Raw genomic sequence first — 22450 nt, forward strand, 5'->3', positions numbered from 1 at the left:
TAATGAGAAAATTTGTAAACAGGCCACATTGACATTATTGCGTCATCTGTGTGATCTGCATCACAAGGTGTCACTTTCCAAGCTTCAATATTGCCGACAAGAAGTGACCTACTTAGGTCACCTCTTATCGAAGGAGGGGAGGAAACTGACCCCAGAAAGAATTCAGGCAATAGCGAAATTGAGTGTGCCAAGGACACAGAGAGAAGTGCATGCTTTCTTGTGCATTACATCGTACTGTAGACAGTGGATTCCAAATTTTTCGTTATTGGCCAAACCCTTGGTGGCATTAACGTGTAAAAATACACCCAATCTCATTCCCTGGTCTGAAGAGTGTCAGAAAAGTTTTCTCGAATTACGCACAGCATTATGTTCGGCTCCTGTGTTAGGTACCCCCAACTACAGTAAGCCTTTCACATTGTATGTCCACGAGAAGGAGGGCTGTGCATTGTCTGTGCTGACTCAGTTATTCGGAGATAGACAGCGGCCATGCGCCTATGTTTCGTCAACTTTGGATCCGGTAGCACGAGCATTGCCAAGTTGTTTAAGGGCCACAGCAGCAGCAGCTGTTTCTATTCGACAGTCTGCTGGTCTAGTGATGAATAATACATTAATCGTGATGGTCCCGCATGCAGTAGACACATTGTTAAATAGGACCAAGACACAGCACTTAACTAGTGCTCGACTGTCCAGTTACGAATTGACGCTGCTAGCGAGCCATGTGCATATAAAAAGGTGCAGTACCTTGAATCTAGCCACGTTGTTACCAATTGCAGAAGAATCAGATGCTTTAGAACAGCACGATTGTTTCCTCACAACAGAGGAAGAGACAAAAGGGAGAGTGGATTTATTTGACACTCCTCTTGCTGAATGTGATGGTACATTATGGGTAGATGGTTCATGCTTTAAGCTCCCAAATGGGAATGTGACTGCAGCATATGCTGTCACAACTTTGCACACAGTCGTTGAAACTGCGCGAATACCACATGGTTCAGCTCAAGCCGCAGAACTAGTCGCACTTACGAGAGCATGTGTATTGTCTAGAGGAATGAGAGTGACTGTCTACACTGATAGTCAGTATGCGTTTGGAGTGGCTCACAGTTTTGGACGATTGTGGAGAGAACGTGGGTTCCTGACTTCGCATGGAACTAAGATTCAGCATGGTCAGTTGGTGAATGAGCTTCTTGAATCACTGACCTTGCCCCTGCAAATGGCGATTGTGAAATGTAGTGCTCACAAGAAGGTGACTGATGATGTTGGTCGTGGAAATGCATTTGCTGATGAGACCGCTAAGGAAACCGCAAAGAATGTGATAAGCCGAATGTATGTTGCAGGCCCTGAAAGATGGACTGGTGAGGTTGGAATATGTGAGGACACGATAGAGAGTGTGACGTCCATCCAAGCTGAGGCCACAGAGAAAGAGTTGAGCACGTGGAGAGAAAGTACAGGAAGAATGGATGCAAATGGTTGTTAGGTTGAATTGACAGAGCATCAGAGATGGTTGTTACCCGATGCATATGTGCTTGCAGTGGTTACAATGGCTCATGGAATGGCTCATATCAGCGTGAAAGGGATTTGCGAGTTGTTGGCCCCAGTGAGGAAGAATTCAGGGATTCCCAAGTGTGCAGAGAATGTTGTCAAGAATTGCATGGTATGTCTGAAGCACAATCCTGGTAGGGGAACCCCAACTCCAGCTGGTCATTTTGCACCTCCTACGTATCCGTTCGAGGTTTTGCAGCTAGATTTCATACACATGGAGAGGTGCAACAACTTAAAATACGTGCTCGTGGTTGTTTGTGCCTTCTCAAGATGGGTAGAAGCCTATCCCCTAAAAGACAATACTGCCTTGTCCACAGCGAAAGCCCTTGTAAAAGAGTACTTCCCCAGGTTTGGAATGCCTAGAATGGTCTGGTCTGACAGCGGAAGTGAATTTGTGGGTCGTTTGATGAAAAGAGTGTGTGAAGGGCTAGGCATTAGGCAGAAGTTCCACGCTGCAAATCACCCCCAATCAGCTGGATTAGTGGAATGTTACAATGGCACGCTTAAACTTAAATTGGCCAAAATCCAAGCGAGCACAGGTCTTAAATGGCCTGACGCTCTACCCTTAGCACTCCTATCCACCAGAATGACTGTGCATTCGCGAGTGAAACTCAGCCCGTACGAAATCGTCTTTGGCCGGCCAGCCAACATATGGGGAGTGCCTAGGCCCACGAAGTTCAGCGAGCTGCAACACCCTATTTTGCTTGATTACTTGTATGAATTGACGGCTAAATTGCGTGTTTTGCATCAACAGGTCCACAACACCCTGCCTCCGGTCTCTGAGACTCCGGGTCACTCCATTGACCCCGGTTCCTGGGTTCTCGTCCGCAACTTTCAAAGAACAAGAAACGACCAGCCCAGGTGGACCGGGCCTCATCTCGTCCTTCTGTCTACAAGGTCAGCCGTTCGGGTGGAGGGGAAGGCCAACTGGGTCCACGGGATCCATTGTAAAAAAGTACCCTTCCCTCTGCCCTATGACCAATGGGTCCAGAAAGGTGGCACTGACTCAGAGCTCTCAACTGATGACCGTGTAAAAGAAACTAACCCTGAAAGTGAAAGCGAAATTTTTTTTCAAGAAACTGTGCCACCACCAGAACAATTGAACTCTTTGGAACCTGAACTCCTGTTTCAGGACCAGACAGTACCAGGAAAAAGACGCTACAATTTACGACCGAGAAAAACAGACTAATAAAAGTGATTCCTTTTTATGATCTGAGACCAAGACCTATGGACTAATAAACGTATCTTTTTCCCCAAATCCTATTTTTGAAAGTGCAGATCTCCCATTTAGGAAACTTGCTTATTTTTGTTTTTCGAACCGCCATCCGGGTTCCGCTGCTAGGACCGCGATTGGTTAAAGTCTTCGGAAGTGCAGCCAACGACGTTAGGTCGGTGGTTCTGGTCGGTCCAAGGGAGTTGCCCTAGACTGACAGAAGCACTCCTTAGCAGAATCAACCTCCTCGTCGCGGGCAGCACCTTAGAGAGGAAGGAGTTTCCTGATGTGGAGAGACCTGCCAAACAAATGAACTTTAAGCAGAGACTTTGTAACACGATGACAAAGAAAAGTTTCATAATATTGTGTATTTTTATGCTATCCAGCGTAATGATCTTTTTGATAAGTTATGTTTTATTTTATTTCCATGTAACATTTGCGCCCACTGCATCACCCATACCTCCTCCTACTGTTTCCTCTCATTCTTTCCACCCTCTGCCTGACCACGAATCCAATAGAAGGTTAGAATTCATTAATAACTCCTTCGTTCAGTTATTACACCAACACCAACTTGTAATGAACACAACTAACTGTTGGGTGTGTGGTCTCATGCCTCACACAACGGATAAAGGTATCCCCTATTTGGTCCTGCCATTTAGTCACAATGATTCAGAAAAGGGGGTGGTGATGAACAGAGTGCCTGAATTAAGCAGACCACTCTTACCCAGTCCAAAGATCAGGGCTTGATCCATCACCGTTTTTTAGCTCACTGCACCATCCCAGCTCAGAACTTGGCTATATGCAAATTAGTCTGTTCCTGTCCCAGTGCATGATGGGAACAGGGCAAACCAAACTACCAAGCCAATTCTTGTACTGGGAAGGAAACAAGCTTCCGGGGACCGGTTTCTGCCATTTCAGGCGTCGTCGGCCCGGCTTGCTTGAATCCTGATGGTGCAATGAGCAAGGGACTCACATCTGAGTATACCCTTCCACGCTTATGGTGGACAAAATTATTCAGAAAAGGGGGTGGTGATGAACAGAGTGCCTGAATTAAGCAGACCACTCTTACCCAGTCCAAAGATCAGGGCTTGATCCATCACCGTTTTTTAGCTCACTGCACCATCCCAGCTCAGAACTTGGCTGTATGGAAATTAGTCTGTTCCTGTCCCAGTGCATGATGGGAACAGGGCAAACCAAACTACCAAGCCAATTCTTGTACTGGGAAGGAAACAAGCTTCCCGGGACCGGTTTCTGCCATTTCAGGCGTCGTCGGCCCGGCTTGCTTGAATCCTGATGGTGCAATGAGCAAGGGACTCACATCTGAGTATACCCTTCCACGCTTATGGTGGACAAAATGATTCAGAAAAGGGGGTGGTGATGAACAGAGTGCCTGAATTAAGCAGACCACTCTTACCCAGTCCAAAGATCAGGGCTTGATCCATCACCGTTTTTTAGCTCACTGCACCATCCCAGCTCAGAACTTGGCTATATGCAAATTAGTCTGTTCCTGTCCCAGTGCATGATGGGAACAGGGCAAACCAAACTACCAAGCCAATTCTTGTACTGGGAAGGAAACAAGCTTCCGGGGACCGGTTTCTGCCATTTCAGGCGTCGTCGGCCCGGCTTGCTTGAATCCTGATGGTGCAATGAGCAAGGGACTCACATCTGAGTATACCCTTCCACGCTTATGGTGGACAAAATGATACAGAAAAGGGGGTGGTGATGAACAGAGTGCCTGAATTAAGCAGACCACTCTCACCCAGTCCAAAGATCAGGGCTTGATCCATCACCGTTTTTTAGCTCACTGCACCATCCCAGCTCAGACCTTGGCTATATGCAAATTAGTCTGTTCCTGTCCCAGTGCATGATGGGAACAGGGCAAACCAAACTACCAAGCCAATTCTTGTACTGGGAAGGAAACAAGCTTCCGGGGACCGGTTTCTGCCATTTCAGGCGTCGTCGGCCCGGCTTGCTTGAATCCTGATGGTGCAATGAGCAAGGGACTCACATCTGAGTATACCCTTCCACGCTTATGGTGGACAAAATGATTCAGAAAAGGGGGTGGTGATGAACAGAGTGCCTGAATTAAGCAGACCACTCTTACCCAGTCCAAAGATCAGGGCTTGATCCATCACCGTTTTTTAGCTCACTGCACCATCCCAGCTCAGAACTTGGCTATATGCAAATTAGTCTGTTCCTTTCCCAGTGCATGATGGGAACAGGGCAAACCAAACTACCAAGCCAATTCTTGTACTGGGAAGGAAACAAGCTTCCGGGGACCGGTTTCTGCCATTTCAGGCGTCGTCGGCCCGGCTTGCTTGAATCCTGATGGTGCAATGAGCAAGGGACTCACATCTGAGTATACCCTTCCACACTTATGGTGGACAAAATGATTCAGAAAAGGGGGTGGTGATGAACAGAGGGCCTGAATTAAGCAGACCACTCTTACCCAGTCCAAAGATCAGGGCTTGATCCATCACCGTTTTTTAGCTCACTGCACCATCCCAGCTCAGACCTTGGCTATATGCAAATTAGTCTGTTCCTGTCCCAGTGCATGATGGGAACAGGGCAAACCAAACTACCAAGCCAATTCTTGTACTGGGAAGGAAACAAGCTTCCGGGGACCGGTTTCTGCCATTTCAGGCGTCGTCGGCCCGGCTTGCTTGAATCCTGATGGTGCAATGAGCAAGGGACTCACATCTGAGTATACCCTTCCACGCTTATGGTGGACAAAATGATTCAGAAAAGGGGGTGGTGATGAACAGAGTGCCTGAATTAAGCAGACCACTCTTACCCAGTCCAAAGATCAGGGCTTGATCCATCACCGTTTTTTAGCTCACTGCACCATCCCAGCTCAGAACTTGGCTATATGCAAATTAGTCTGTTCCTGTCCCAGTGCATGATGGGAACAGGGCAAACCAAACTACCAAGCCAATTCTTGTACTGGGAAGGAAACAAGCTTCAGGGGACCGGTTTCTGCCATTTCAGGCGTCGTCGGCCCGGCTTGCTTGAATCCTGATGGTGCAATGAGCAAGGGACTCACATCTGAGTATACCCTTCCACGCTTATGGTGGACAAAATGATTCAGAAAAGGGGGTGGTGATGAACAGAGTGCCTGAATTAAGCAGACCACTCTTACCCAGTCCAAAGATCAGGGCTTGATCCATCACCGTTTTTTAGCTCACTGCACCATCCCAGCTCAGAACTTGGCTATATGCAAATTAGTCTGTTCCTGTCCCAGTGCATGATGGGAACAGGGCAAACCAAACTACCAAGCCAATTCTTGTACTGGGAAGGAAACAAGCTTCAGGGGACCGGTTTCTGCCATTTCAGGCGTCGTCGGCCCGGCTTGCTTGAATCCTGATGGTGCAATGAGCAAGGGACTCACATCTGAGTATACCCTTCCACGCTTATGGTGGACAAAATGATTCAGAAAAGGGGGTGGTGATGAACAGAGTGCCTGAATTAAGCAGACCACTCTTACCCAGTCCAAAGATCAGGGCTTGATCCATCACCGTTTTTTAGCTCACTGCACCATCCCAGCTCAGAACTTGGCTATATGCAAATTTGTCTGTTCCTGTCCCAGTGCATGATGGGAACAGGGCAAACCAAACTACCAAGCCAATTCTTGTACTGTGAAGGAAACAAGCTTCCGGGGACCGGTTTCTGCCATTTCAGGCGTCGTCAGCCCGGCTTGCTTGAATCCTGATGGTGCAATGAGCAAGGGACTCACATCTGAGTATACCCTTCCACGCTTATGGTGGACAAAATGATTCAATATGGGCATATAGGACAATGTTCATATATGCACGAGAAATCCAACCCCTACGTTCTGTGAAAGACAACCTCAAGACTAGCGCCCTAGTCAAGGGTATAGTTGACATGATCAAGGAAGTAACTTCTTATGAAGATACTCCGGATGATGAGATACTTGCATATGGAGGTTGGAACGTGACCGGATATGGCACTACATTAAGTGAGAAACAGCAAGCCAAAAGATCGTCCCCTATCTGGATCGTACCCCATCAAGGTCACCTGTGTCTGCAAGGTATTGGCAAGAATCCCAGAGCTCAACTAGGGAAGAGTATCTGTACAGAAATGTACGTTTTTGGATCTCAGACTTCCCCTGCGTTTTTAGCCGCTAAGGGTACTTATTTCATCTGCCATGATAGAGCCTATACATGGTTGCCCCCTGACTTCTCGGGCTCATGTTTTGTTTCATTCCTGTTACCCCCCACCTACACAGCAGCGGCAAATTACCATCGGACAAGGGTAGTTAGAGGTGTTTTGAGTAAAGAAGACACTGCAGGTCAAGAATTTGGGGACTTTGCAAAGGGTTTTCTGCTGTTCTGGGGATCCATGGCTAACAGTAGAAACATAAGGCAATTAACAAGGGTAGTTGAATCCACCGTGATTGAAACTGCTGGTGCCCTTAGTAACCTGACTGCTGAGCTCCAGTCGGATCGACTTATGACCCTTCAGAACCGGGTCGCTTTGGATGTAATACTTGAGGACCGAGGTGGAGTATGCAAATTGATCCAATCTAGTTGTTGCATTTTCATCCCAGATAATGCTCCAACCGTGTACAGGGCCATCTCCAAACTACATAAGATTTCTGAATCCATTCATGTGGATAAAGGAGATTGGTCGTTAATGGGATGGTTCTGGGAACTGATATCTGCCTGGGGATGGAAAATTCTGATGGTCATTGGGATGGTCTTAGCCATTCTTTTCCTGTTCTGTCTGTGCATACAGTGTGCTCCTGCAATATGCGGCCTCTGCGTCACATCATGTGTAAGGAAGCCTGTGTCAAGAGATGAACTAAGCACTAGAATGATGTTACAGCAACATCTCAATGACTTTAGGAATATAGATCTGGACTCAGACTAACATGAGGATAGATTAATTGCCTATGTAAGGGCAAAAGGAGGGTTTGTGGTTCTGAAAATCTGGATTCATATAATTATACTGGACTCGAGAAATAAAACTTCGTCGAAACATGACGAATTTGGTATCAAAAGACCGAGAATGACGAGTACATCATGTACATGTATTTTCGGCGTGTTCGAGTGACGATTTCACCTCGAAATCGTCATTTACATTCTGAACCCTTGGCTCCCATTTATATGTTGCCCTTTACATAGGCCTTAATCCAGTTGAATTTGATTCCACAAGGACACATACTCCTTAATCGACTTTTCCCTGACCTCAGTACAAGTTAGAACCATTGCCCCAGGCCGAACTCGTTAGGTCAGTTCCCTCCCAGTGGCCGAGCAAGATAGCATCTAGGCTCAACCAGCCATAAAACCATTTCAGCGCGCACACCTGCCATATCTCGCTCACATCTTTCTCCACTCCTTTGCTTCACTTACTTTATGGTGGGGAGGTGCCCGTTTTTATTAGGGGTCCAGTGATATCTGATGAAATGTTGGGCCTTGCCGAATGATTTGTTGTAGGCAGCACGAAGTGAAATATGGACATGTCATCATGACTCTGCTTTTTCTTTGTACTGGAAACATGTTAACAATTTACTTTACAACCAAGAATGTTTTGCCCAAGGCCCAAAACTGTGTATAAGAAGAGAAGCCTGACTTCATGAAAGTGTGCAGTCTCCTGAGAACATACCCGTATTGTACTTCTAGGACACCTGTTACCTTGGTTGCAGCCAATAAACTAATCTTTGACTTCACCTAGAAGACTCTGAAGTTTCTGTAGGTCTGGATCAGGAGAACCCGAGGTCTCTGGGTGTTGATTCCCTGGCACCGCTGGGTTACCGGTTCTGTGCCGGTTCTTAAAAACCCAGTACCTCACACTGATGCATGTGACATCTTCTTGATGCCAGATGTTGTTAGGCTCAACACATGTTTCGTTGTGATACTCTCTGGTCTGGAACCCCTTGGTGTCTCAGCCTGGCTCTTACTCTTGTGCCACTGCGATGTTGCTGATGCAGATCTTGCCGGTACCACTGCACTGCTGGAGACAGGGCTACTTTGTGTATCAGAGAAAAGTCTCCCACCTGTTCACTTTCCACTGTGACTGGATCTTCTACTCCTTCATCCCCACCATGGTGCGCCTCCCACTGGATCAAGTGGTGTTTTTTCAGACGGGTTGTATGGCCTCCGGTACCACAGTTTGTACCAAGCTTACCCCAACTAGCACCTTGTCCACAAATGAAGCATATCTCAATGTTCACCTCCTTACTGCTAACCGAAAAGAAGCCCAAACTGGAGAGCTGAACTTTCTGGAGCTGCTGGTGCCACTTTCAGTGCTGGATGAACTGGTAGGTGGGCATGGAGTTTGACTGCCGGGCCTTTGCAAATGCAAATTTGGAAGCTGGAGGTGGTGTTATCTGTGTTAGTGGTATCCGTTTGACATCCCTCACAGCAATTTGAGATTGGGTAATGTCGGTCTCCACTGGGGCGGGACTAATGTCCATGATGACTGGCTCGTCATCATCATCATCATCATCATCCTCCTCTTCTACATCTACCTCCATAACTCTAAGGCTTTCTGGAACCTTCCTTTTCCCTAGCCTTGTCTCATGGCGTATCTCACTCTCAGACTGAGGTGGTGGCTTCCAAGTGGCGTCTAGATCAACAGAAGGGAGACTTGCAGAAAAACTCGATGGACTAACCCACCTTTTCCTTGCTGGGGATCTGGAAAAACAAAGGATCTTCTGAAAGAGTGGCTTGCTCTTCTTCTTCCTCTTTAGAAAGCTCGATTTCCTGAACTGCCCCTACTTCGGGAGGAACAACTACTATTGTGGGCGGTGGTTGCGGCTGTTGTTGTCCATTTATCTGAGTTTCCTGCATTTATTGGGTACTACTTTGCAATAACGATAAGTTAATTTCAACATCACTGCTTGTTGGCATTGGTGTGATTAGACTGTCTGCCTCTATGAGAGACATGGGCTTGGGCTTAGGTTGGTGGGGTGGGTGGGTCCACGGATGCGGGGGTGCTTCTCCCAGCTTGCTCCCCAGACACCGCTGCTGCAGGCGTAACTTTTTGTTTCCCAAAAAAGATCTTGGGCGGCACACCAGTCTTGGTAAGTGGTAATAGCTTCTTCTCACTGGCAACTTTCTTGGTACTGGAGGACCAGGTACCGTCTTTGGGGCCATCTTCTTCAGATGTCAGCAGCATGCAGTGGCACAAGTTGAAGAGATGTCTGTGGTCACACGTCATGTGACGTCGTGTGCAGCAGGACTTCTGTCTGGCAGTACAATGGGTGATCACTGATGATGACACCTCCTCTTCTTTTGTGCACCTAAAAGCAAAGAAGCAAGAAGAAATTCTGTGAAACGTGGCATTTATTGTTGTGGTTCAATTACTACTAGTACAAACAAACAAATATAGTATTTAACTTAGTGTGTGTTCACACTTGTTAGTGTTATTATTAATATTGTTAAATGTTATTAACTCAGAGTCAGTTATTAAAAAAACATAATAGTCTAGCCATATGTGAGACTTTGACAACAAAGACTTTCATGGTGTACTGTGTGCACTCAGGAAGTATAGGAAAGAAGAAGTACAAAAACAAAAATACAAATGTAATGGATGGAACCTGTTTGGTATTGTGCATCACGTGTGATGCAGCATTCAGGGAGCTGCACCTGGCAATGGGGATGAAAGCAGTAAGCCAAGAGGAACAAAGGAAAGACATGCAGGCCTATGGGCAGGCAAAAGCAGCACATCAAATACCACCACAAAATGATCAACTGTCACATGGTCACTCACAGCAAGCAGGAGGCCTGAAAAACAATTACCTCAAGCAGGCCTACATGTCCAGACAAAGAAAGCATGCTAAACAACACAGCTTTGATGCAACAATGCAAAAACAAAAATCCACAGGGCTAAAAAAGGTTTGCAAGTTACACAACAACTACACCACACACATCCAACAAAGGCAGTTATTGAACACAAACGAAAAAAGTGAAACACCCCCAAAGAAACACACTTTGCAATTAAATCAAATGCGATCCATGCCCTAAATGATGTTGAAACTCAACTGACATCACAGAAACAGTTGTTTCATGCACCCATTAGTAGCTCTGGGCCTACTGGCTGAAAGGCTTATGGTATTGGCAGACTACTGGGCTAGTGAATTAAATAGATATTGCAAATTGATTAATTTCAAAAGTTGGAGAAAATGCAGTGAACTGTGCAACATGTTTCCCTTATAAAAGATTAAAAATTACTTACAAAGAAACAAATAGGCTCCTACTGAACTACAGGCCACCCACCACAATAAATTTTTAAAAAATGATGAAAAGTATAAAAAAAAAAGGTAGGTGCAATGCCCCAATCAAACAAACAACGTCAATTTTCCAAGTTACATGTAAAATCTCAGATTTAAAAGGCCTCAAATCCAATGATATATGATGTAGCAGCCACAAAGAATGATCCTTCGAGCTCCAAATCCAAATTAAAAGTGAAGAGGAGATGGACAAAGCACTGGGAGGAGCCAGCTGGACAGGAACAGGAAGTTGGAGACTCTAGAGCACTTTCTTCCTGTTAAAAAAAAAGTTAAGAAAGAAAAAGGACTCCTTGCACAAAAAAGTACAGCCAAATGTAAATCTGTGGAGTTTTTTTTAAATCCAAATCACTGTTTTGAGAAGGTTTTGATTCTGTTCAAGAGAGATTCTTCTGCAGATTGCAAATTCTGCGAGTTCAGGATCGCAATCTTCGCAAAACTTCCACCGGAAGTCCGAATGCGTGCCCGAATGAAGTATTCACGATTGCACCCTCTACGGCCGGCTACCAATTCTCGTGGCGCTCGTGAACGGATGGGAAATCTCGTCGGCGATCGCAGGTCTCCCAGTAAGACGCTCCCGCGTGCGAGCAAACACATTTTGAGATTGCGAACACAAAAAACTCCACTCCGCTGCGGAGCGCGGAGTTTTCGGTAACTTTGCATTCTACGCAGAACGCGGAATTGCCAAAAATCCGCAAACTCCGTGAGCGGACCGGATTTTACACCCAGGGTTACATAGGCCCTGGGCACAAACACTTCCATTTTACATACTCAAATTTAAACTTGAAAACTTTTTGGACAATTACTTTTAACACACATTTGTTTTCGTAGCCTCATGAAATAAGAGACTCAGAAATAGTCTCACATTTCTTCGTAGGCAAATTTTTTGGCCTTAGAACATCCTGTACAAGGATTTAGTACACTGCGGAAAATGTTGTTGCTTATTGTTGTCCATTCAGCGACAGCTCTGTGTGGATAGGATACAAAATGACAACAGGACCAGGACGTAGGCACAGAACAAATGGGTGCAGTTTATGATATAAACTACAATGTTTAGACAGAGGAACATCTCGATGGATTTGTTGAAGGTCGCCCCATGCCTGAATTCTAGTCCACCTGAATTCCAACATCGTCCTGAAGAGGATGGCGGACTGTTCTACACCAAGGCTGGTTGCCAGATGACACACGCCCACAGGTAAATGGGGAGTGAGACCACTCCAAGATTTTCTGGTAGACCCACACACCCTGTGCTATGCAGCGCTAGGTAAGAGTGCAGTTATATGTATTCATATAATCTAACAAAAAAATAATGGTTGAATTATTCATTCTGTTCACCATTCTTGCAACGCTGGTAACATTGTTTTGCTCCATTCTATGAATCATTGCAACATATGTATTTTACACAATAGTACAATTGCTTCAATATACTTTTTGTACCTCCCTTTGGGCATGCCTGTGTTACTAACAAAAGCGTAAGATCTGTTTCTATGATTTCTTTGGGGTAATTAGGGCTGTCATGTTCTGAGGTTGCAGACACCATTCGGTGCCCTGTCAGTTCAGAGGCCCAGATGGCACACTGTCAGCTAGCCAGGAATTAAGTCAATATATTCTGATGGTATGAGTGGACTCAGTCTCACATAGTTTTGAATCTTATGTTGCCGACATGCACAGTCTTACTGTGAAAGTAGGGACCCTTACAATACCATTTATGAACAGGGGGAATCTGAATGCAAAGTCCAATTTATTTTTAAGCTTTAGGGTGGGGCCTCTACTTTCCTGTGGTCCCATATAGGAATCCTATCCTATATGAACACCATGCTGACAACCACAGCACAAGCATTGGCAAAACCAATAGATCTTATCTATGCAAGAGCTATGGGCTTTGCCAATGTGCTTTAGCCATGGTGTAAACCAGTGTGACTGCTGTTTAACATGTCTAAAAGTTAGTGGCATAGAAGAGAGTGGCATGCAATGGAGTGTTGTAGAGTGAAGTGGCAAAGAGTTGTGTAGACTGTCATGGAGGGGAGTGTCATGCAGTGAAGTGGAATAGAGTACAGTGGGGTAGAATAGAGAGTAGAGTGGTGTAGAGTGAAGTAAAAGGCCATACTGTGGAGCAGCACATAGTGTTATAGAGTGGAGTGGCAAACAGTGGAGTAGTGGAATAGAGTGAAGTGGTGTGGCGCTAAAGTAGAGTGAAGTGGCGTAGATGGAGTTGTGTAGAGTGGAGTAGAGCAGAGTAGTGTTGGAGTGTCATAGAGTGGCATAGAGTGTTGTAGAGTGGAGTAGCATAAAATAGAGTAGAGTGCCGTGGAGTGGTGTAGAGGCAAGTGGCATAGAGTTAAGTGACTCAGAGTGGAGTGGCATAGCATAGAGTTGAGTAAAGTGTCATAGAGTGGAGAAGTGTAAAGTGGAGTGACAGAGTGGAGTGAGATAGAGTGGAGGGATGGCAGGGCATAGGGTAGAGGGGTGTAGAGTGGAAGGGCATAGAGTGGAGGAGCACAGAGTGTCATTGAGTGGAGTGGCATACAGTGAAGTGGTGTATAGTGGAGCAGAGCAGTGTAGATTGTAATAAAGTGGAGTGGCATAAAGTAGTGTGAAATGTTGTAGAGTGGAGTAAAGTATCAGAGTGGAATGGTGTAGAGCGGAGAGCTGTAGTGTGGAGTGGCGTAGAGTAGAGTAAAGTGTCATGAAGTATAGTGGTGTTGAGTGGAGGGGCATAGAGTGGAGTGTCAGAGCGGAATGTCTGAGTGGAATGTTGTAGAGTGGAGTAAAGTATCGTAGAGTGGAGTGGCAAAGAGTGGAATGCCGTGGAGTAGAGTGGCTTGACGTACAAAGGAGTAAAGCATCATAGAGTGAAGTAGCGTAGGTCGGAGTGGCATAAAGTAGAGTAAAGTGGTGTGGAGTGGAGTGGCATAGAGCAGAGTGGTGTAGAGTGGCATAGAGTGTCTTAGAGTGGAGTGTCAAAGAGTGGAGTATCGTAGAGTGGAGTGTCATAGAGTCAATTGGCATAGAGTGATGAGTTGCATAGTGAAGTGGCATAGAGTGTCATGGAGTGTTGTGGAGTGGCGTAGAGTAGAATGGCTTAAAGTGGAGTAAAGTAGAGTGGAGTCAAGTGGCATAGAGTGGTGTGGAGTAGAGTGCAGTGGCATAGAGTGGAGTGTTGTGTCACGGAGTGGACTGTTGTGGAGTGTGGTAGAGTGGAGTGGGTAGAGTGGAGTGAAGTGGTGTAGGTTAGAGCAGAGTGCAAAATACTTGTCTCCACCACGCTTCAGAATTACAAAAAAATTTGCTTCATTTGTGGTTTCCTAATTTTGATATATTCTGTAATATTTGCACAGTTGTTTTATAGACATTTACATTTTGTTCTTTGCAAGAAAAAACTTTCCTTTCCCACCACCAGCATCCAACAATTTGTCACATAAATCCTCTCACTTTGAAGACAGCGGAAGAAAAGAAACACCAAGGTCCCTCGGAGGACAGAGCCTGGCATTGACCTCTGTCAAATCGGTATCCCCAACTATTGAATCAGCATCTCTGGTGCTTCGCCACATCCTCTCTACTCCTGTATTGTTTGTCAGGGAGCTCTTTCCTTCTCCCGAATGATGATTGATAAAATAGCTCTTTATTCATCACATAGTTGAAACTGATGAATTACCAAAGCTTTTTTTTATTATCATAACTCATATTCAGCATGGCTCAACCCTATTTTGAGTGCTGCACACTTATCAATTAATGTGTGTAAAAAAATAATAGGAGGGAGGCCAATGAACAATATACATGAAGATGATGTAGCTACTAGAAGGTAAGTAATGTATACCTCTAATGGATACATCTTCCTTGAGGACCTCTTGCCTTAAGACAGAGGGCCCGATTCACAGAACTAACTTAAGACAAAATCCTAAACTTACTACCATTTACGTATTCACAGAAGGCACTTACTCATTTTGGTATTCACAGAAGACACTTACTCATTTCGGTATTCACAGAAGTTAGGACTCCTAACTTTAGGACTCCTAAATGCATTCTGTGAATACCGTAAGTCTTAAAAATAGGATGTTTCCCAATTTAATAGTAGTAAAGTTAGGTCTCTTAACTTTAGGACTCCTAAATGCCTTATGTGACTACCGAAAGTCTTAAAATTAGGATTTTTCTCAATTTAGTAGTAGTAAAGTTAGGACTCCTAACTTTAGGACTCCTAAATGCCTTCTGTGAATACCGAAAGTCATAAAATTAGGATTTTTCTCAGTTTAGGAGTCCTAAAGTTAGGAGTCCTAACTTTACTACTATTAAATTGAGAAAAATCCTAATTTTAAGACTTACGGTATTCACAGAATGCATTTAGGAGTCCTAACTTTACTACTACTAAATTGAGAAAAATCCTAATTTTAAGACTTTCGGTATTCACAGAATGCATTTAGGAGTCCTGAAGTTAGGAGTCATAACTTCTGTGAATACCGAAATGAGTAAGTGTCTTCTGTGAATACCAAAATGAGTAAGTGCCTTCTGTGAATAGGAAAATGGTAGTAAGTTTAGGATTTTGTCTTAAGTTAGTTCTGTGAATCGGGCCCTTGGTCCCAAAGCTACAACATCCGGAAGGTGGGAAGGAGTAGTGCTAATTAACCAAGTTAGTCCTGCAACACAGCCATGGAAACTTATTGGTCCCTGCATCCTTGGGCTGCCTCAAAACAGAAATGTGTAGCAAACATATACAGGGATGACTATGTGGCTGTCCGGCGAATGTTAATCAGCAGCACGTCTCTGGTGAGAGCCATGGAAGCAGCCATGTCCCAAATGGAGTGGACACAAATGCCTTCTGGAGGGTCTTTCTAGCCAAGGTGTAACAGTTCTTAATACAATGTAAAATGGTGTGTTTTATCACCATCTTGCCTTTATTGGCTCTGGAAAATCCCATAAGTAGCTATTCATACACTCTGTCCTGTTCTGTCTTGACAAGACTACACTTCTGGGATCCAGTCTATGTATTCTTCCCTTCTCCTTTGTGGGATGCAGGGGGAGGAAAGAAAATCAGGAGAGTAATAGACTGGGCCATATTAAAGGCCAACGCCACCTTCAGCAAAAAGTCTGGGCAGATGCATAAGTCCCTTGTTCTGATAAAAATTGTGAAAGATAGGAGAACTGAAAGGGAAAAGGAAAGTTAGATTTTGCTAGAGCCTGGGAGGCATTGATTGAGGCAAAGAGAGAAGGGTCACAGGCAAAGAGACGGTCTCTTCCAGCTGAGTGCTCCCATACCCACCAAGCCTGTGAACAGAGATTGAATAACTCAAGACCTACCATACCCTCAATATAAGGTTACTCTCTGAAAAACCTGCACAGAGGTAACCGCGACCTACTGCGCTCAGAACCAACTAGTCATGCCCCAGTACAGACAAAACCCTACTACACACTCTCCTTCTGTGCTGTAATCTTAATGTTAGAGCATGATACCTGGAGCTTGTGGGATGGGAGCGAGAGAAGGGAATAAGGGTTATGTTATATGTTACCAGGATGCACCTGGGAGCGTATTATATATACGATGCACTTTCTCTGTTTTCTCCATGGCCCACCTTTCAAAACATGTTCCATGCACAAAAGATAAACAAACACAAACGCTCTCTTGGGTGTATTATATGTTGCACATTAATCCCCAATACAACGACCACACTCTCATATTCATACACATTCAGTCAGAGACACCCAGACCCCACTAGTCAATTATCATATATATGAGAAGTGGCAAAGCAATACATAAAAAGGTTTCTTTTATTTTAAATTCAGTTACTCTATCAAGTTCTTCAGATAAAAACACTTTCAATACATTGAAAATTACATTAAGAAACAATATTTCATCATTAAAACTGTGAGAGACAGCAAATTTCTAGTGCAAACAATAAATCACATCAATAAAAGGTTGTTTCCTATGGAATTCATCTATTAAAGTGTGCTTGAGTCCACAACCCTCCATGTTTTGTTGGACCCCACACGTTCCTTGGATACAACCAGTTTCTGCAAAAAAATTCGTCGACACGTTTCGGTGATACTATTCTTATAATAACCACCTTCTTCAAGACAAAGTGTATTTTTACAGTCTCTTATGTAAAAATTCCTGAGTATTTCCTAGGATGGACCTAGCTCACTTGGGCTCCAGGCTCCAACTTAATGTATTTCCTTTGTGGGGATTCTACGTTTGTATTTTCAATTGATAAAACTTCCTCCACCTCCTAGGTCCTATATGGTAGTCCATTTCATTTATCAAGGTCTGCTGATTTTATAGTAGCTCACAGTGATTACGCGGTTTTGTTATTTTCAAGGGGGTATCATCCCAAGGTGCCTTAATAAAGCATCCTGCCTCGCTCTGGTATAATCGTCGGGAATACAGGTCCTGCCGCGACACCAATCACAAAAGAGAAAAGTGTGCTCTTTTATTCAGGAAGAATGTGCTGCCCCCAGGGCATCCACAAAATTAAGCTGCCCTGGGGGTCGAGAATTCAAGTGAAATATGTAGGGGTTGCTTCAAAGTCGCTCTGTGTTTCACAGTGTTGGCAGATGCCGCTTGCATTTTCATGAGGGTGGAGAGATCTCTTGCAGGCGAGTACACTGAGTGACTGCACCTGCCTGCCTGGAGGATGTCTGGGGGGTCCATGGGACCCCCTTTTAAGATTCACAAAGGGCTGCCTTTATGAGACGCACTTTTTTGTGGTGCACTCTCAGTGCAACTCCCCAAAGGCATGTTTGCCTGTACACTTACATTCGTAATACGGCACAGAGGCAAAGTGATTCCCCCATTTGCATGGCGCCACCCCCCCATTCAAATGAGAGAACACCCTCTCATGATAGCGCTGTTGCCAGTGCTAAATTTGGGCCGGTGGTTTCCAGTGCTTGCACTGGCACTTAATTGTCAACACCGGCACTTATTACAGTCTGCCACATGTTGGCACTGTTTATGTAGTTTAGAGATGAGCAGACCAACAGTTGTTTATCAATTCAACATACATTTAAACGACTAAAACCTGCCCCCCAAGCCATTCTTTTAGTTTTGGGGGCCTGAAATAGTTTGAATTGTCACACTTGTAGGATTGTGATAGTTAGTGTTTCTGTAGATACTGTCATTGGCAGCGCTTACATGGGCATTAGGTGGAGCAAGCTGCAGTGGCCTCCTGATGAGGTATCTGGCACTTATTATTTTTATGAATTAAGCATTGCCTGCCACTACATGTGCACCAGCGCTATCAGTATTACAGAAGGGGATGCATAAGCTCCCGCAAACCCTTCTGTAATATCATTGTGCCCCGGGGGTGATCAAAGCAGGCACGCATGCCCGTTGTGCTCTTTGGGCACAATGTATATATAGTATGGCCCCAGGTGGGAGTTTGATTACTATACATGATTTGTAACTTATACTAAGGCACTGATGGTAACTATGTGGATGGCGGGATGAGTCTTCTGGACATGTTTTATGATTCATCCTACTTTTCTGCACATGCTCTGTGCATATTAAAAAATCAATAAAAATGCATAAAAAAATAGGAGAACTGAGAAGGCCAAAAGTTTTCCAACCCTATATGGAGAAGTGATCACAAGTCACAACTAACAATACTGTCTTCAAAGTAAGAGGTCGAACTGGATAACGCAGTGGTCGAAGTGGATTAAAAAAAAGAATGGCCACTGTGATACTACATGGAAATGGGGTAGGGTGAGCGATTGTGGGGCTGGGATCAAAGGCGTGGCTAAAACAAACACAAAATATTCTTTACATTTTTTGTGTCTTTCACCTTGAGGTCACAACATATGAAATAATGCAAAGCTTAAATGAAAAATAAATGCAAGTTAAATTAATCAGTGGGGAGGCTCTAGTGTACATTATGAAATCTCTATTAGTCAATGCAGTGCAGATAGATGTCTTTGTATGTAACCAGAAAGCCACAGAACTGAATCCTGGTTCATGCAGTGGAGAATACAGACGTGTATATTCTGTGACTGTGAATATGCAAGAAATTATTTTAAACTTGCATTGCACAAAGTAAAAGATAGGCTGCTATAAAATACGCAAAAGGTTTAAGATAAAAAAAAGGTCTTCCAAAATATAGATGTTAGTGCTACCCAAACTGTCGCAGTGCAATTTTTTTTATATAGCTGTTCATTAAAAGCACACACTTAACAGCTCAGCTCGTAACTCCCTTGCAAAATACCACTCAAAAAGAATATTTTTAATTTTAACAGGAAGCGCCAAGTGATTCCATTTATTAAAGCCAATATTGGGTTCCAAGCACCCTTACATATGCAGATAAATGAGTTGTGCTCATTTACATTTCTTTCGGGCAAGCAGGCACTCTGTCAAGAAGAATTGTTTAGCTATCTGCCCCTCCCTCGGTTTCACAGTACAGGAGACTCCCTGCCTTTCACTTCATCAGAAGCATTTAAAATCTCGGAATTTACCTTCCTGGGATGGTTGTTTTTGTAGCGCGGCGTAGTCTATGGAAGTGCAAGGCCGCAGCAGTGCTGAAAAGAGGTACGCCACACTGGTTACTGGGTACTTGCCAGAAGACCCAGAGTGGTCTCCAGTCGTTTATTTATCCCCTCGGGTCAAGCTCGCCCTGACGGGTGTATGCATGCATGCAAGGGTTATACAATGGAGTAAAGTGGCTGGACGCTCTCTGCATCCCTCCTTTCTTTTAGTGACTAACCATCAGGCTCTTCAGGTTCACGGGGAGGTGCACACAAAGTCTTTAAGTCTCTTGTTGGGCACAGGGTTCGGCCGGAGACCATACTTCTGGCTCTGGGAGCTGGAATTGACCACTGCATCTGAGTGTGTGTTCGGGGTGACCAAGTCAATGCCTCCTGACTGAGCCTGCTAGCCTCATGGACAGTTTTCTCACACTCCACTCATGAGCTCCCCAGGGTAGAGACCATCAGCCCTGGCGCGCTGGGTGGAGTGAAACTTGGGGTCTCGTCGGACTCCTCCGACTCCTCTTGGTCAGAGTTCTGATCATAAATCTTCTTGAAGCTAGATACGCTCCTTGTAACCACCTGCTGTCCTCTTTGTGCAGTAACCATGGTTCCTTGAACCTCCACCACAGTCCAACCTTCCGGCTCATAGGGCGTCCTGAACTTCCAGCCAGGGTGTCTGTTTTTGACCACAACACGGTCCCCCACCTTTAACTGTGGCTCTCTTGCCCTGCGGGCTTCGCTCGCCTTCTGGTTAGTAGTTGTCCTACTCGCTTGGACGGCCGCACTTCCACGTTGAGTCTGTCAGGATGCTATCCCGCGGAGGCCTTTTGAAAAGTAAATGTGAGGGAGCGCACTTGGTTGTGCTGTGTGGCATCTGCCGGCAAGCATAGGAATTGGTTGCATGCTGATTCTGCGTATTCCACAGCAATGCGTAGGGCCCGGTTGAGTGTTCGCATGAGACGCTCCACCTCCCCATTGGCTTGGGGCCACAGAGGGGTGATTTTCCGGTGGTGGATTGCTTTTCTCTCCGGGTACTCTTGGAACTCCCGGCCTTGGTACGTGGGCCCATTGTCTGATTGAATATCCTCTGGCAGACCCATCAGGTCAAATGTCTTGTTCAGGACTCTTTGGACATGCGTGAACGCCGTTGACGCCACCACCTCCACGATAGTGAACTTTGAGAAGGAGTCGACCATTACCAACACAGTGCGCCCATCTGGGAAACTCCCAAAATCCAGGCTGATCTTGGCCCATGGGGTATCGCTGGGCTCTTTAGTGATCACCGGCGCCGGCGCCAGGTCTTCCCCAGTGATGGTGCAGGCATGGCAATGCCTCATCATTTCCTCCACCATGGAATCCCTCGCTGGGAACCAGACCTTGTTCCTTAGCCTGGCTTTTGTCTTTGCCATGCCTTGGTGCATCTTCGGACTACGATCACATGCCCCCTCAGAACGACTCCGTGCTCTCCCACACTTAGTTCATAGCGTACCTGCCAGATCTTTTGACGGGCATGGCAGTCTTCGGCTCTGAGTTCCAGAGTCCAATCCATGAAGTGCGCCCAGCTGTTGCTCATCAGGGTGGGTTTCACCTTGGACAGTGTCTCGTCTTCATCCATTGCGTGGCCAATATCCTCGAGCGTCATGGCTGTGGGGCACGACTCCTGCGAGATCATTTTCACAAACGCCTCGGAGTATGCTACATCCGTTGGTGAGCTTCAAGGTGGCATGGCTTCCAGGTGTCACAATAGGTAGTCCGCCGGGTTGTGTGCCCCAGGGCAAAAGATAACTTTGAAATTATATGACTGCAGCTGCACAGCCCATCTCTTTATTCTCGGGGCGTCAGTCTGGACGACACTGGAAAGAGCGGGAGTAAGGGTTTATGGTCGGTGACTACCTGGACTTCCTGGCCACATAAGTACAAATGAAAGTGCTGGCACGCCCATTTTATTGCCAGGGCCTCCCTCTCAATTTGGGCATACCTCGTTTCTGTGTCTGTGAGTGCCCTACTGGCATACGCCACAGGTCTCCAGGTTTCTTGACCATGTTCCTGGAGGAGGACCGCTCCCAGCCTGGGCTGGCGTCAATGATCAATTCAGTGCGCTGTCCCGGATGAAAATAGGCCATCACCATTTTGTCCAGGAGCGCTGCCTTGATGCTGTTGAATGCTGTGTTGGTAGCCAGGGTCCCTTCCCACTTGTGGTCATTGCGTGTGAGGGTGCAGAGCGTTCTGACAGCGCGGCCAGGCTTGGAATGAATCTGCCACATACGTGGCCATTTCAAGAAAACTTCATACCTCTGTGGGGTTATTCGGGGTGCTGGCCGCTTGAATGGTTACGGCCTTCTTGGGGTCCACCTGTTGTCCTTCCCTGGTGAATGTGTACCCGAAGAAATCAACAGACTCCTGGTAGAATAAACACTTTTCCTTATGAAGAGTCAGTCCGCAGTCTTCGAGTCTCTGGAGGGTGGCCCGGAGGTGAGTGTGGTATTCTTCTAGGGTGTTCGAGAACACCATAATGTTGTTACTCAGGTTGATCACAACCTGCAGACCCGACAGTGCTTCCCTGATGGCGTTCTGGAAGACCTCGGCTGCTGATGACACCCCGAAGCTCAGTCTCTTGTACCTCCGGAGGCCAACGTGTGTCGAGAACATGGTGATGTACCTGCTCTCGGGTTCAAGCTCCAGCTGGTGGTACCTTGCGTTCAAGTACAGCTTCGAGAACCACTTGGCTCAGTTTAAGTCTGCCACTATGTCATCCATGGTGGACGTGATGTGTCGTTCCCTCTTGACCACCATGTTCGGTAGCCTCATGTCCATGCAGAGCTACGGGCTGCTTTGGTTTGGGAGCCATGACCAGCGGAGACACGGTATTTGGCCACACACATTCTCGATCACATCAAGGTCCTCCAGCTTCTTCAGATCTTCTTCCACCTGCGGGCAGAGATTGAACAGCACCCTCTGGTGCCTCAGGGCGACGGGCCTCACAGTGTTGTCAATGTGGAGCTTGA

This window comes from Lissotriton helveticus, chromosome 3_1, assembly GCF_964261635.1.
Source record: "Lissotriton helveticus chromosome 3_1, aLisHel1.1, whole genome shotgun sequence".
Lineage (NCBI taxonomy): Eukaryota > Metazoa > Chordata > Amphibia > Caudata > Salamandridae > Lissotriton > Lissotriton helveticus.